Source organism: Agelaius tricolor, unplaced genomic scaffold, assembly GCF_023055355.1.
Source record: "Agelaius tricolor isolate 1412-34295 unplaced genomic scaffold, bAgeTri1.0.p SCAF_2, whole genome shotgun sequence".
Lineage (NCBI taxonomy): Eukaryota > Metazoa > Chordata > Aves > Passeriformes > Icteridae > Agelaius > Agelaius tricolor.
Window position 1 is genome coordinate 4,818,687 of NW_027269262.1, and position 16,341 is coordinate 4,835,027.

The 16,341-nt window shown below is 41.6% G+C and overlaps 1 long non-coding RNA gene across 1 annotated transcript in view; it reads right to left on the bottom strand.

Moving 5' to 3' along the window:
- Positions 1–264: 264 nt before the first annotated feature.
- Positions 265–16,341, bottom strand: part of LOC139600474 (uncharacterized) — a 44,813-nt gene continuing 28,736 nt past the window's right edge. Inside the window, exons 2-3 of the long non-coding RNA XR_011682560.1 lie at positions 14,918–15,050; positions 265–978 (exon numbers count right to left, since the gene is read on the bottom strand). This is a non-coding gene — a long non-coding RNA (uncharacterized lncRNA). The remainder of the gene's footprint in view (positions 979–14,917; positions 15,051–16,341) is intronic.

Genomic DNA, 16,341 nt, shown 5'->3' on the forward strand with positions numbered 1-16,341 from the left:
GTGCTATGTTTCCTGCCTTGGATGCTCACCAGAGTGAATCAGGCAAGAGGCTGGTTTCCCCACCTGATTCCTCCTGGAGAAGTCCCAAATGGAGAAGTCCCATGGGGGAGTTTAGAGCCAGACTTATTAGCCCTTTACATATCCTAGGGTGGACCTTGTTAGGATGGTTAGGTGAGCAAAACTTTCCTTGGGTAGCTACAGCCTGTGGCAGAAAAGAAATAATGTCAGGAGTCTGGATGTGCCATTCATGTGAACCAAGCCACATCAGTCAAAGCAGCTTTATTTCAGGACAAGTGAGTCAAACATAGGGGTTTTGCCAATATAATCTTATAAAGGTAGAGAAAAAAGACCCTAAAGCCTAAAATTACATGCTTGTACTGGCAAGTGTCTTTAGAAAACTAATCTTAATACCTGAAAAAAATTCAGTTTAAAAAAAGTTAAAAAGATAGAATGATTTCATTTATGAGGACAGCATTGTTAGCATCAACAAATTGTGGGTTTTCATCCAGGGTGAGAGGATACAGTTCAAATGTGGAGAAGCAAAGGAGATCTCTCATTCATACAGTGCTCTCAGGAGGTTAGTAGTAGCTTACCAGTGGCAGCAGCAGTGGGTGAAATAGTTGTAATTTGTATTGGTTTAACAGTCTGTGATGCCTGAGGGATGCTACAAAGATGCGTATTTTTCTTTTGTGCACTGTGACTGACAGAGAAATAAAAGCCACCCCTACCAGGATAAGTAGCATCATTATCCATGCTGCAAACAGGGATACTGGGCCACAGATGGGTTTTCTCAGTGCTGTGGAGTCATGGCAGGGCTGTCAGGTGTTGGTAGGGGCCAGGACCCAGGGCTCCTTCACAGGGAAGAGACAGGCACTGGAGGATGCTGCGCCATGGTCTGTGGTGAGCAGTTAACAGTTCCCCTGGTACCTGGCAACCAGTGAAGGAGTAATCTTGACTTAAGGCTTCTTGGCTTGAAGGCTGGAAAGAGGAGAATAATATCCAGGGTTAGTACTAAGCCCCCTCTCTGAAAGCAAGTTTTCCTTTGGGCATTGGTGCTGGTGGTTGCTTGGCAGAGCAAACATGGGAGTGGAGGAGCAAGCAAAACCTCTCATTACCCTTTTTGCCAGAGCTGAAAGAATGTGACAGAGAGACTTGTTTAGCTGCAAAGCCATATAGACCATATTGTCTAAATACATTTTATTTTCCTGTTAAACTCTATTTATAAGACTGACAAGAAGACTAATAAAATCTACTAAGAACAAGGATGGTAATTTAGCACTCAGAGAGTGAGAGAGGCGCTTTATCTGAGGAACGCCTATGCTGCACTCATGTCTTCAAGCCATGCCTGAAGCACAGATATTTATTCTGATGAGCAATAAGCGGACACAGAAGGGTTTTTTAATAACTTTTTTCTTCTGGACAACACCTACTGCCTGTGTTCTGAGGCTTTTCATGTGAAGTTGTTGCCAGGCAGCTTTACAGAGAATAGTTAAAAGGCTCAGTAGGTACCCTAGTGTTCTGTGAGATGAAAACTGAAGCACCCCAGACTCAAAGGTTACTTTTGGAAGAGTTCTCTCCACAGTTTTCACTGGTTTGGGTGGCTTCAATCACAGCCCTGTCACTCAAATTTGAGATATCTTGTTTTTAAAACTGTGTCCACCAGCAGGCATGCATGGGTCTCATCTGTCTGTCATCTGCCTGGCAATGGCCAGTCAATGCACTGCACAGTCAGATGCAACCTGAAACAAGGTCGAAGCTTCAACCAAAATTTCAAAATCTTTGTCCTTTCATATTTGCTTTGGTCTTTTATTTTTCCAGCACATTTTTTGAGGAAGAAAACAGATGCATTTTTAATGAACATTTTAAAAACTAATTCAATATTCTTATTTAAACATGTCAGCCTGAATAGCAAAAAGCAAGGGGGGAAAAAAGCAAAGAAATGGAAACTCAAATCCCAAATATAGTTTTGTGGAATGACTCAGACTTGAGTATAGTTATATAGACTTATATAGTTATATTTTGGTGTCCAGAATTTTCCCTGAGATCTGCCTTTATCCTAATAGTTCCTGCCCAGCACTGCTGTGTGAGGTGAGCTTGTGTGTGGTTAAACAGCTGCTGTACTCCGACCAGAGGTGGAAGCATTTCCATGATGGTCTGAAAAGAACTAGTGTACGGCATTTGTACAGCTCTTTGGGGATCTTTCTGGATGAAAGGCGCTATTATACGGGTAAGATCATTATCATTATCATGAAAAACCTTCTCAAGGAAGCAATTCCACCTTCTGCTTCTGACACCTCATTTCTCTGTTGTCTCAGGAGCCTCTTTTGTATCTCCTAGGAGTGTCAGTTCACATCTTAATCTCTTTGTATGTAATCTCATTACAGATAATCCCATTTGCTAGAGATGTCAGTACTTCTCCAGCATGTGAGGAAGGATTTCCACACCGCTCATTTTGTAACTGAACCCAGCTACATTCACTGTACAAAACAGGCTGGTTGTACCTGGAATCTCTGTTAGGTTAGGTTAGCTGTGGGCAGGGGAAGGAAGGAAGGAAGGAAGGAAGGAAGGAAGGAAGGAAGGAAGGAAGGAAGGAAGGAAGGAAGGAAGGAAGGAAGGAAGGAAGGAAGGAAGGAAGGAAGGAAGGAAGGAAGACCTTTTTGTTAATAACATCCAATTATTTTTTTTCTCCATCTCATTGTTTATGTGAGAGAGAAATTTCCCCTGAAAAAAAAAATCCAAGTTTATAAAACAATGATGATAAAAGAAGTTTGACAATTACTTTCACCACCATCCATCTTCAGTCAGGTCTGCCTGGTAGAGCCAGATACACTGTGAGCTTTCCCTACTTTGATTCCTTATCTTTTAGTAACTCCTGTCAATTAAGGAGGGTGTAGTCTACTCTCAATTCATTAAATCCACCACAATTGTCAGTTAGTGACAGGCTCTGGGGAGGCCAGGACTAAGTAAACATCAGGGATAAATTATGCAAGAAGGGCACAGTTAGGGGAAAAATGAGGCCCCCTTTACATAACATGTTTATCCTTAAATTCTTAAGTAAGCTACTATCATTGACAAAAGTCCAAACCTCTATATTCTTAGAGGGAAGAGTGGGGAAAAAAAAAAAGCAGTTGCTCTCCTTTGACGGTTTGAAAAAAGAAAAGATGTTTGTACCACTCACTGACTGGCTAATGAATAATCAGATTTCACAGCTTGAGTGCTGGGGTGGTAATTTGGTTGCACGCCATGCTCCAAATCCATGGAATAGTGCTTCATTAATGTGAAGACCTGTATAATCAAACAATTAGCAGTCTCTCTGCTGCTAAAGCAGCTTTTCATCAGCATATATACTTCGTTGTAAGATGAGACTCAAATTACTGGATCTGACAGCAACTAGTCTTTTACTAAATCACAGCAGTAGTAAAATAGGGTGGACACAACATTCATTTTTAACCCGTTTCTACATATGCAAGAGGCTCATTCTATCTATGTCACATGCCATATATAACTATCATCAAGAAGGTCATGACATTGTAGGTGAACTGAAATTGCAGTTAAATGAGTAAATCACAGATTAGAATTTTCTTTCAAGTGCCATAAATTGGCAGTGATATGTTGCTACTTCTCACTTCCCCTACTTCTCACTTTGTTTATCTTCCAGGAAGAAAGAAGAGACTTCTACCTGTGTTCCAATTCCTGAATGTCACCTCTGCCCCTTCACAGCAGGGGTTTTAACTGTATAGGTAGAAGGAAGTTTCAACTCTTTCTATATTTTGCATTTGTTAAGGCTCAAGGGCAATTGCCCTCTGCTCTCCAGTTCATTTTCCTACATGACAGCTAGGGAAGAGGAGGTGGAAAAAGTGAAGAGTGGTCCAGAGTGCAGCATCAATCTGCATGTATGGATATGAGTTCTCCTGCATATTTCAGCCCAGAAAACCCTGGTGCATGAAGTCTCTTATGCCTTTTATCTCCCTGCCAGCCTGGGATGGGGTTGGCACCTTCTAGGGGACAGAAGCATCGATATGGGACTGAGCAACTGCTTGTGCACCTGCTGCCACCAGCCTGGTGGGCAATGGAGCTGTTTGTTGGAAGGATGGGACAACACGTAGGATCAGAGTAAGCTAGAAAAGCATACTGAATGATAAAGTCATTTGTGCGTGGATGCTTTGTAGAGAATTCTTTTCTTTAATTACAGGAAAAGTAAGGCTTAATATTATTAATTTATATACAGGCTACACAGCTTTTTTGTTTCCTTTCATACCGCCTTGATTTTTCCGGAAATGAAGTAGGTGCCAGTGGGTTTGTTTTGCTGTGTGGCCCAGCAGGTGCTAGCTGCTGAGTGCACTGGAAACATCCAGTGGGTGTTTATGATGTTGGCAAAGACATTGCACCAGAACCTGAGCTTGTTTGAGACAAGGCAGTGAAGTTCCTTTGTGTCAGCTGAGACATTGATCCATTACATTAAAGATCTAATCAGCAATAGCTGATTTATGGTGAAACAGTGCTGGACTGTTTTCATGAATGCAGTGTTTTATTTGGTTTTTTTTTTCTTTTCTTTCCTGTCTGTAAAAAATAAAACCAAAGCAACAAAAACATCTTGCAGGTGCTGTACCTGTTTGAGGACCTAAATGTCTGTAGTGAAACTCATTGATAGCTGAAAGGTAGTTCAAAGTACCTATTAGCCTGCCCTGTTTGAATGAGTGCTTTCTAAATATCAGATATAGTAGTGATGATGAGTTCAGGTTCACTCTAGGGAAAGTTTTCTCCAGTAACAATCTCAAACCTGACCATTTCAGAAAAGATGAAAGGAAAGGTCTCATGCTTTCAGTATATGTGTCAGTCTAATACCACCTTGAGAAGTGTGTGCTGCAGAGGTCATCCTGTTTGTTTTATCAGAAACACAGAGATGGAAAGTGGAAAAGGTCAAAATATCCCTCAAGCTGACTACCTGGTTTTTGAGCAAAAGCTGTGAGGGACTAACACATAATCACTTTTAATACAGCTGACCTCCACCAGTATTTTCACCCAAGCTGTGATCTCCTTTTGACTTTGAAGATTCTGTAATCACTGAATTCAGAAAATCTGTCACAGTTCAGTGGTTATTTGTTGATCCAGGAACTGCCCTCACTGTCAGGACCACAAGTGAACAGAGAACAGGACCCAACACAGGATTCATCCCCTGCTCCTTGCCTGTATGTGCTGTCACTGACTCATGAGGGTCAAAATGGGTACAGTTTCCACAAAAATGAAATCTCAAGCTAAACAAGCAGGTGGTATTTTTCTTTCTATTTTTTAATACTGTGATTTTTCTTAACACTTTTCTCCAGTGCACACTAAACATCTCCCTAGCACAGGCATACCTCTGCCATTGTCTAAACAAAGAACTGCACCAATGAAGACTTGCATTTCAGGTGATGGGGTTGGCTGGTTTGAAAGCATTAACGCCTGGATTTAAGACAAAAAAAAAATTCAAACATGTAGCTTTGAAATGCCTATGATTTTTAAAATCTTTGTAATGGTATAGCTCATGAGGTCATGTGCATTGTCCCAGGCAGAGGAAACAGAGTCTATTACTAAACTCTAAATATTCTCATTAATTTTCTTAGGCATTCATTTTGCTTATAACAATTTCTATGTGTATGCAGAAGCTTATGAACACATTCATAAAGCTGCTGTTGCTTTACGAAATGATGCTGTGACACATTTCCTCCAGAAGCAGCTCTTTGTCCAATCTTTGCCTAAAAACCAATTAGGAATATTTTTTCCATCGGATTTCGATTATTTGCTTCATGGAAATTAACCAGAAAGGGCTCTAATCCACCTGAGATGAGGGTCCTTGTTCTGGGGCAGGCTCTCTTCAGCCTCCCAGGCAGAAGTGAGGAGGTGGGTTGTGTTGGCCACCCTGCACTGTGTAGCCCCCTGTTTAGGGGCACTGCCCTGCAGGGGATGCCTGTCCATCACTGGTGCTGTTCACCACATTCCCAGATGTCCCACTTGGGGCAACTGGTGCTGCCTAAATTTCAAGGGTTTTCTGCAGCAGAGCCATGAGAAGAGGGTAGAGCTGTGACCACCTGCTGACAGGCTACAATGCCATGGGCCCTGGTAGGGGTAGCATTTATCTTCAGAAGGACAGAGTGTGAAAGAGGCTCAGGAAATTCATAAGGAGGAGTAAGCCTTAACAAATGCCCTAGAGGAGCTAGGCATAAAGTCTCCTCACAGGGGTTATGTGCCTACATCTCACCAATGCTTTTATAATCTTACCCTTAAGCCACTTACTTGATCTCGGGTTCACCCTCCCTCCCTGCAAACCCCTGGAAAAGAAAAAACAAGGAAGAAAAAAACACAGGCAGAAATGCAATAAAAGCAGGGAGGCAATAACTGTGTTTTCTCCTTGCCTGTGGAAATGGTGGGTGTCCCAGTGCAGCAGGGGATGCAAACCCCTGCCAGGGGATCCCAGCTGCAGGAGGAGAGCAGAACCAGCACCTTGCACCTGCTGCAATGTTTTCTGCTTCAGAATGCTGTCCCTTGACACAGCAAGATACACTGGAAGCGTGGCGCTCTGTGTAGAAGCACAGTGTGAATTTATAGTATGATATTACATTCACACATACAGACCCTTACCATTCTCAAGCACACATTTTTTACCATGAATTGTATTTTTTTGTGTATGCATTCCTCAATTGTAAAAACTCCGGTCCTTGCATGAGACCCCTGCCCCTGCCATATCCCACATTCTGCAGATGCTTCTGTGTGCTTTCAAGTGTCTCTGCTATAAGAAAAAACAAAGGATACAGCTACATAAAGCTTGGATTGGAAATAAATGAATGGAGATACGTAAAAAAATCAATCTCAGTCTATTTTAGATTGATCACAACAAATTCAACAGCTCTAAAAAAATGTGGTCCAATACTCTTATTAAATGAGTTTCATTTGTTGATTTCTAAATAATAATAACGTTATTTTTCAGAACAAATTATTTAAACACTGACAATTCAAAATAAATTCCCCCCCAACATCTTTATAAAGATATTAATTTTACCCTATATTTTGAAAAACACTTTCATTTTCCTTTTCTTTTTTTCTTCTGTTTCATAAAACTTGTGTTTTAACAAATCACTGCCATGAGCTAACCCAGATCTGAATCCAGCAAATGCTCTCAGCATTATCCTTCTCTGTTCACATATATTTGAAGTAAATTACATCAAATTGTATTTGAAATACCAAACTGGCATTAATGGAAGCTTCTTTTGCTCCAGGCACCATTTTAAAATAGATGAGCATAAAAATGCAGTCTGCATCATTAAGTTTATATGAAACTAGTGAGAATAAAAATCACCATGTAAGTTCTAATAAGATGTGTTTTTCATTCCAGTTTAATAACCCAAGACTATATTCATCTTCCAGTATAATAAATACACTGAAAGGAATTCATTCTTTTGTGTTTTTTAACATGTTGAGGGTTTCAGAAGATGGAGTTTTCTGGGAAGCTGGGTGAAGAAAATTCTTTAATATGGCAGTGCAGAGTATTATTATCATAAATAATTAATGTGCACAGCAGAAGAAAGCCCAGCTTCATTAATAATTCTTATTTTTAGTTGGCATAAGCTAGAGGTGCTGTATCTTCTTTCATCCGATCTATGTCAATTTCCTCAATTTAGAATTACTAGATGTTAAAATTTTAAAGGTATGCTACATTTTGCCATGGATTTTTATTTGTGACTTTGCATTAATATCCTACTGTTAATTCTTACCCGCTGAGATATTTTTAGTAACAAGCAAGAAAACAATAAAAAAAAAAAACAATCCGGTAGCAGCCAGGCAAGGTAGAGTGGGCATCAGTGTCAGCTCCTTTCATCTTTCATTTCCCTTTGGGACCAGTTAAGATGCTTCTTTGATTAGAACCTCAGGAAATATTAAAAAGCTCTTCTGTGAATTTAAACTCATCAAACTTGTCTCTGTTTATTTTTTTGAATACTGAGATAATTCACCTCCCACATTTCAAGAACACAGGTTCCTTCCAACCCAACTGTGCTCCTCTGATCAGCAAAGTCACTTGTCAACATCGCTGAGTCTCTCTCCTAACAAATGTTAGTGCTTCATTAATGCAGTGCCAAAGCCGGAGCTGCTCCTAAATGTTCCTTATTAGCACAGATGAGGAAGTGAGATGACACTAGAGATGGCACAGAGATGGGTGCAAGTAGTGCTGGATTAAAACAAAGGAGAACTATGTGACACCTGAGGGAAACAAAATACAGAGTGGGGGGGGAAACCATTTTCTCTTGTTGCTAAATATTTGTGGGAGGGAGACTGAAACTCTCATCGTGACTGTGGAAAAACCAATGCCATGGAGGTGTAGTGTTAACCTGCATTACACCTTTTGAACAGAATTGAAAATATTCTTGTTAATCAGTGCAAATGTTAGAGCTGAATGAAAAGGGATGGGATTCTTTTTTTTTTTACTCTCAAGCATTTCAAAAGAGAATGTTTTGGTGTTTTTTTCTTCCAAATTGTAGTGGTGGCTGTGAAAAAATCCTCATGGTTTTTTATACTTTCCTCTCCTATTTAATGGTTTATCTCCTCTTATTTTGCTTGAGACCAAAAGATGAAAAAAGAGGTGCAGAAGAAGAAGAAGAAGAAGAAGAAGAAGAAGAAGAAAGAGATCACAGAGAACAAGAAAGAGAACACAGAGAAGGAAGCCAATAAAAAGCAAAATGCATGAGGCTGCTCACTTGGGAAAAAGTCCATTTTAACCTCATTTATTTAGGGACAAAAATTTTTGGCTATTGGCAATGCTCCGTGCATCTGAAGTAGCCCGGATAGTAATTTCATCTGTGTATCACAGCATCTTCAGTCAGACATTTGTGTCAGAATCAATATCCTTTTAAGAATTTTCATAGCTTTTCCCTACATTAATATGTGGTTCATGTTATTTAAGCTGGAAATGTGCTGGAGATGTCCTGTTGGGCTCCAAGGGCCAGACTGGACAAATTGGAGAAATTTGGCTCCCATCAGTGAAGGGTTGATGCCTCTGTGTATTTGTACACAGATACACACAGAAAATGAGTGATGTTATTGATCCCGCGTAGAAAAATTCAGATGATGAATTTAGACATGACCTTCCATGTGTCTGTCAGAAGTGCCATGTGGTTGTCAAACAGGACACAGAACCTGGGCACTCGCAGATGAGCTAGGGAGGGCACGTGGAGCACATGGACACTTTATGTCTTCCCTTTGTTAGTATCTGCATGGAACAATACACTGAGAGACCGTGTGTCCACTGGGGTGCTGCTTTTGCTAAAATTCAACTTTTTACTTAAGGCACACAGTGCAGAGTATTTTCATTTAATTTGTGTATCTGCTACCATTAAAATGGAAAGGAGTGGCAAAACTTTGCGTTCTCAAGCCATCATACTCACTAATCAGCTAACACAAACCAATTATACAATAGGTGAAAGACATGGGCTTACATGCTAAAATCTACATTTTTCTGCCTTCTTTATTTCCTATCAATCCACTGTGACAATGGGTTTGTTTTGCAGGAAAATATGCAAATACCTTAATCTGGTAGAACAGTATGACAGTCTGAATGTGAGTCTCTTCATGATATGTTAACAAACACTTGTTAAGAGGACCAGCCCTAGGAAGATGATAAATTTCTGAGTACAAAATCAGAATCTCTGCAGAAAAACTGCGTAACCCTTTGAAAAAGAAAAAAAGAAAGGATGGATACTGAGTATCAGTCTCTCAAAATAATACATTTCCATCTTATCTGAAATGTGATACATTAGCAAATGAGTAGGTGAAGGAATTGGTGAACTTTTGCTGCTTTCTTTCTGCACCCACATAATGAAAAATCCCACCACTTTTTGGAAGGTCTGTTGTGTCTGTTTTGCTTTATACATTAATTATATAGCATCAACTGTTGGAGAAATAGTTCTAAAATATTCCTGCAAATGTTGAAAATGTATCTGTGGAGACTTTTATATTTTTTTTCCCTAACATCCTAATTTCAAGAGTGATTTAAGAACTGATTGGCATTTGGCAAAAAATGAATGATAATGAACTCATTTCAATAGAGATGGACCAGATACCATGCCGGCTGTTGAAACTTTTCAAAGCTGGTTTCTCTCCAGTAAATGTGATCCTGCAGGCTCTGTCCATCTGCCTACAAGAAAAGAGACATTCGCATTCTGCAGGAAATACTGCTGAGAAAATACCAATGAGAATTAGCAAATTTGTGATCTCTCATCGTTCCCAGCAAGGAAACTGGACGATGACAAACACCACAGCAAAATAATAGCACTGAGTTACTTCACTTCCCTATTTTCCTTTTTTTTTCCTGTATTTTTCCCTTTTTTTTTTTGTCCTCTTTGCATTAGCAGGTAACAAACTTCCTTCAGTATGTTTACCAGATAGAGAAGTAGCAGCTTGAACAAGCCTGAGCCCCTCCTCACAGCAGGGATGCTCGGGAGTGACCTGAAGCTGTTGCTTACAAGGATGGTTTGATTCTGGCCTCACCCTAATTTTTGCTGGTGCAAACTGAGTCACAGACGCCACATTAAACAGCTGAAGTGAAAAACTACACCAGCTGTTAGGCTTCTCCTGCTACATGAAATTGAAACAGCTCTGAGATTTAAGGAAAATAGCATGAATTCACCCCCAGACATGACACCTGTGGGACAGGACAGGTTCTTCCTTGCCCAGTGCCCACCAGCCCACCTTGTGCAAGGCTAAGTGCTGGTGGAAGGGTGACCAGCCAGTGCCCTCTTGCAGGTGGCAGGGCCAGCAGAGGTGCCCCAGCCCCTGGGTGAAGCCCACCCCAGCCCTCAGCCCTCAGAGCAGGTCAGCTCACAATGCTCATTTCTCAGTTATTTCATTTCTGCTCCAAAGTCTGTCACATTTCTCCCTCCCCCCCATCCCCCTCCCACCAAGAGATGGTTTCTGTGTCTCCCTTGAGTATTTTCTGCTGCTGCCAAGATCCAGGTCCACATTCCTATCTCCTCCCCAGCTGCTCTCTGTGCCTTTGTTTTCAAAGGTGGCTCTCTAATGCAGTGCCTGTAGGCTCACCTTTGCACAGCATCACTGCTAAATTTTTAATCAGTGGTAGTTAAACAAAGGAAATGAAGAAACTCCAGTACTTAACAAATGGCGTGTGGCTAAGCCCCAGGCCTTATCCTAGTTTACAGACATGAGCAGGGTGTCAAGCACCAATCCTACAGACCAATTAGCATCCCAGGAGACTTTGCTCTGGTGCATGGTCATGCAACTATCATTAATGTTATGTGGTGTTATGGTTGCACATGGCCAAAACATAAGAGAGAGGAAGTACTTCTGCATTTCATGCTGAATTCTCTTGTATATGAGTTGTTAATTAAAAAACTTGGCTCTGTTCTGTCCCTTTGCACAATCAGAACGATGTAAATAAGAATCTTATCCAAAAGCTTTAAAAATCAATTTTAAAAAAGCTGGCTACAATATTTGCACAATATTTGCAGCTCAGCAGAATGAAGCAGGGAATAACTAAGTTTTCATCTTCTCAGTTTCCCCACACAGCTTAGACCTGCCCATTGCAGTGAGCAGGTTCCTGTGTCTGTGAGGCAGAAGGCTCACACCTGCCTTGGTGTGGAGTATTTGGTACCAGTCACTATGAGAGGCAGAAATCTGTGTGCTCAGGGGTGTGGCCTGAGAGATTCATCTGAGATGTGTCAGTGAGCCAAATTCTCTTAATTATGCACCAGGAAGGATGTTTCTGTAAGCTGAGTGACACCCCAGACCTCAGAACACCCAACTTCTGTGTGGCCCTGAGTCATGTCTCGAACAGGTGATGCTAATGGGGGGTGGAATTTGAAGCCAGAGCCCCTCTCTTTGCTCCTAGTTAATTCCCAAGAGTACAGAAGTAAGACTCTACCTCTTCAATCTTCATATTTTTGCCCAACTGTTTTATTATCTATGAAACTCTGATTTGTGTGAAAGATAGAGATAAAGGAGTTTAAGTCCTACGGCAGCTTTTGAAATGAAAGTCGTGATGCTAAAAACACCTGTTACAACCAAAAAGCTGGGGTATAGGAGTATGATTTATTACATATATTATGGTAACCCCACAAGAACTGAGCAAAGATTTTGCCCTTTTTTTGTCTTATTCACACATGGGCATGTTAAAAAGCATCAAAGGCGCATCATGTGTCCCAAAGGATTAACTCAGCTCTTACTAACACTTTCATTTCTGTGTTCCTACAGCTTAAGTGTAGAGGCTTTATTTCACCATGCCTGTGAGGCGCAATTCCTGCTCAAAATGTGTGTTTAACAGAAGAAAGAAGTATACCACCAACCCACAAAAAGTATATAAGCTTCTCATTGGAGTAAAGTGTCAGCCCTTGGCACAAAGGGCAGAGAGCTCTGCAGGAGGTGTGAAGCATTATCCATCCCTGTCCCACCCCTGTCCTGCAGCTCCAAGGGAAAAACAATGCACTTTGTGGTGTAAATGAACAGCATCAGAGAGGACACTGGCAGTGAATGTGTTTCTGGGATGTTGACTCCTGTGCTGAGGACTGGTTCCCTCATCTCAGGGACTCCATCACACCAGCGTCTCATCACCCAACTACCTCCCATTTCTAACATGAGAAAAGAAGTAGTCATTAATGGGGGTACAGATAGGAAGGCTGCTAAGAAATATTTTAGCAATTAGGACAGGAGGAAATTTAGTATCCTTTTTTTTTTTTCCACGGGGAAAACCTATTTCCTCACTTCTTTCCATCCAAGCATAAACTGGTATTTTTTTTTTGTCACTGTGAGAGTGAGCCAGAGCCATCACTGGAGACAGAGAGAGGAATTGCTATAGAGTGGATTCATTAAACTCATCTCAGTCCATCTCTTTTTTTTTGGTATTAAAGGAGTATGGAGTAACACAGGGCAGAACGAAGCGTTCTGGAAAACTGATAATCAAATGGCCTAAAGCTAATGTTTACTTTTCTGAATGTTTTACAGCAGCATTACTTGGAGATGTATTAAAAACAGGGAGCGAGAGGGAGGGAGAGAGGGAGGGAGCCTAATAATAGCCTTCCAGTTACAGAAATAGAGAAGCAGCATAGATATGATAATTGAATTTGGTTTGGATGGGCGATAATCCGCCTTTATGCTACAGCTGTAGTTCTCAGATTTGAGCCTGGCTGGTGGCAGGTGTTGGGCAGCCTCCCCGGCCACAGGAAGGCTACAGCACCATGCACTCCTGCATGCCCCCCATTCCTATCCCTCCGTGCCCCTCTTTTCTCTCCTGGAGCCTGCAGTCAGGAGGCTGAAGGACCATGGGTTATGCATGTGTGGCTGTTTTTTCTCTGCATTTATGGGGTTGTCTTGAAGGTGACCTGGAGCCCCCCTTCCCCATCCAGCCAGGAAAAGTCACCAGTGAATCTGAAAGGGAGCTCCTCTCCTCTTCAGCAAAATCCATGCTCAGCCATTCTCTTTTTCTCTTCCACTCTAAATTATTCAGCTCCACACTTGGGGAGCTGACACTGCTAGTAAACCGAGGAGTTACATATTTTTGGTTGCACTTGGAGATTAAGTGCCACTTGAGTTATAGTGTCTAAATTCCCAAATATTTGTGTAATTTTAGATCGTGAATTCTCATTTCTGACTATGTTTAGTATCAATATTTATTCACACAGCTCTCTCTGTTAGATCCCATGGAAGAAACTGGGTGAGGGAAGTGAGAAGGTGTCTCCAAGCTGGCTCTGCCACAGGCATGGGTTCCTGTGCTGTTCCACTTTCTGAAGCAAACTCCAGCCTCTCTGTGGCTCCTCTGTCATGGAAAATGTGGGATGGGAGGCAGTGGATGGGATAACTGGGCTGAAATGGGTGGATGACATGGCCACCCACTCTCACAAGATGACCTCAAAGAGACATGGGGCTGCTGGCATGCTGCTGTCAACAATAGCAAGAGCAGTGGGAGAAGGGTAAAGAGACCAAAGAACAAGGAAAGTCAAAACATCTTTCCTGGGTGTTGGGAAGTCTCCCTGTCACCTCTGCTGCCTTCCAGCCTCCTAATGCGATCCTCCAAGAAACTTTATCAGTCTCATTTGTTCTCTCAGTTTGTTTGTTCAAAAGCAAAAGCACTTCTGAAGAAAAAGCATTAATTAATTTCCTCTTTATGAGAAGATGTGAGAAGATTTTGGTTTCTGCAGGCACTGAATTAAATTCTGGCTGCACAAGAGTTTGCATTTTTCATGCAGCTCTTTTGCAGGTCACCAAAATTGTTCCCCATTCAGCCACTCTCATCATCTGGGTCATTATGACATATAGCCGCAGCTGATGCCTGGATGCAGCTCCCGCAGTCCTCAGCTGGCACTCAAATGCCACTTCTAATGATAACAAAAGGCATGATGACTGCTACAGCACCTTCTCTCCAGCTCTCTCAGAAGGCCCATAGAGCTGTGATTAAATTAGCCTTGTAATGTCACTGTGAGGTGGATAGGTAGCATGCAGGTTCTGCAGGTGAGAAGAGAGAGGCATGAAGCAGTGTGCTGCTTCAGCTTCACAGGCAGAGAGACCAGGTGACGAGTGAGGACCTGGGCTATGGGGCTCAGCAACCCAGCTCAACTGAAAGCCAGTTCTGTGATTGACAGGGAAATTAATCCTGCTTATTCAGTTTCCAAAGAATTTTAGATGAAGGCTTGCTTGCCACACAAGACTTTTTGGTTGTGCTGTTCATGCTGCATCCCTCAGTGGGAGTTCTCACTGTCCTTAGTGCATCTGTGTTGGCTCAGCCCTCCAATTTCCTTTTTCTTTTTTTTTTCCACACAATAAAATCCTACTTACCACCCGAAGGGTGTAGTTAGACGTGGTAGGGCAAAGTTTTGGAGAGATAAATGTCAGTGCAATGCTGTTGTACTGCTCATTAATTGCTAGCAAAGCAAGAAATACTCACTGCATGCTCAGAGCAGACACCTGTGACTATGCCACAAGGTTAAGATGGAAAATTCAAGATGTATCTACGAGCACTTCTTCCAGTACTTGCAAAATATCAGATTCTTTCCTCTTCAAGTTCCAGCTTTGCATTCCTGAAAAAAGAACAAAAAAATAATAATACTTTTCTCCAAAAAACCAGTGCCTAGCAATATAAAGTCGAAGTTATCCCTTTCAATCTTTGGCTTTGATGGATGTCTTTGGATTCTGAAAAGGATATAGTAGATGCCTCATTAGAATAATATTCCAGTGTCTTGACAAGCAGCATCAGATTTATATCACAGCTTTCTTTTTTATGCCAACAGATATGTAATACCAAAGGACCACAAAAGCCATCATGCACTGTTGTGATTTTTATATACATTTTTTTTAATGGAAAAGTTGTTATAATCCAAGAATCCTGGCTTTTCTTTCCTGTTGTTTTTTGGCACCTTTGTCATTAATATTCTTTCTTTTGCAGTTGTTCCTCACAGTGAATGCATCCACCTTTTCCAAAAGCAGAGGAAAAAGTGGTGCAAACACAGTCTCCATGCAGTCTAATTATTTGGACACCCTTCCTTTGCCACTGACTTGACCAAGTTCGCTATGATCCCTGGACTTAGCTAACTGGTTATTTGGGAAAGAACTATAGTAGATGTAGGAGGAAGGAGAAACACTTTAGGAACTGATGATATCCAGATTTAATGGCAATGTTAAACATGTAGATATTTCAGTTAAGGCATATTTGGGTTTACTGCCAAACCTTCCATTTCTGTGTGTGTAGCCCAGTCTGTCTGAAATTATGTGTCCCTCATGACCAGTGGTGGGAATCACCAGGTACCACTGCAAGGAGTGTTTTCACTGCTCACTCAGAAGGGTGTGTGAATCACCCAAGCAAACACCAGCTTTGAAAGAGGTGAGGTGGAAATCTTGTCTCAGCTAACCTGTCCCTATTTCTTCTACTATTCCTTTTTCTCTGGGCAAATGTGGAGAGACTGTGAGCTACCTGAAGTGCCTCTGGTTCTATGGTTCTTGCAGGCAGAGGACAAAGCCCAAGATGTGCCCCTGCCTGGATAGATGGGCTACTGCATCAGAAATGAGAGAACACCCCACAATCTCCCAACTCTGGGTAGAATATATCAAACAGCAGAAGCCGCCTGCTTTTCATACTGGAAGACCATCCCTGACATCCTGTCAACTTATAGAAGAAGCAGTAAGAAAATGTATTACAGACAAGACAGAAAATGCCATGAAACACATGAAAACAAACAGGCTCCATCCTCCATATCCCTACTCTCCATACACACACATCCTGGCCCAGGAGAAGACCTCTTACACTGTAGTTTATTGGAATAGCCACCAAGAAAGTATTTCCAGCATTCCCACTCAAGCCTCTGCATTTGTTTT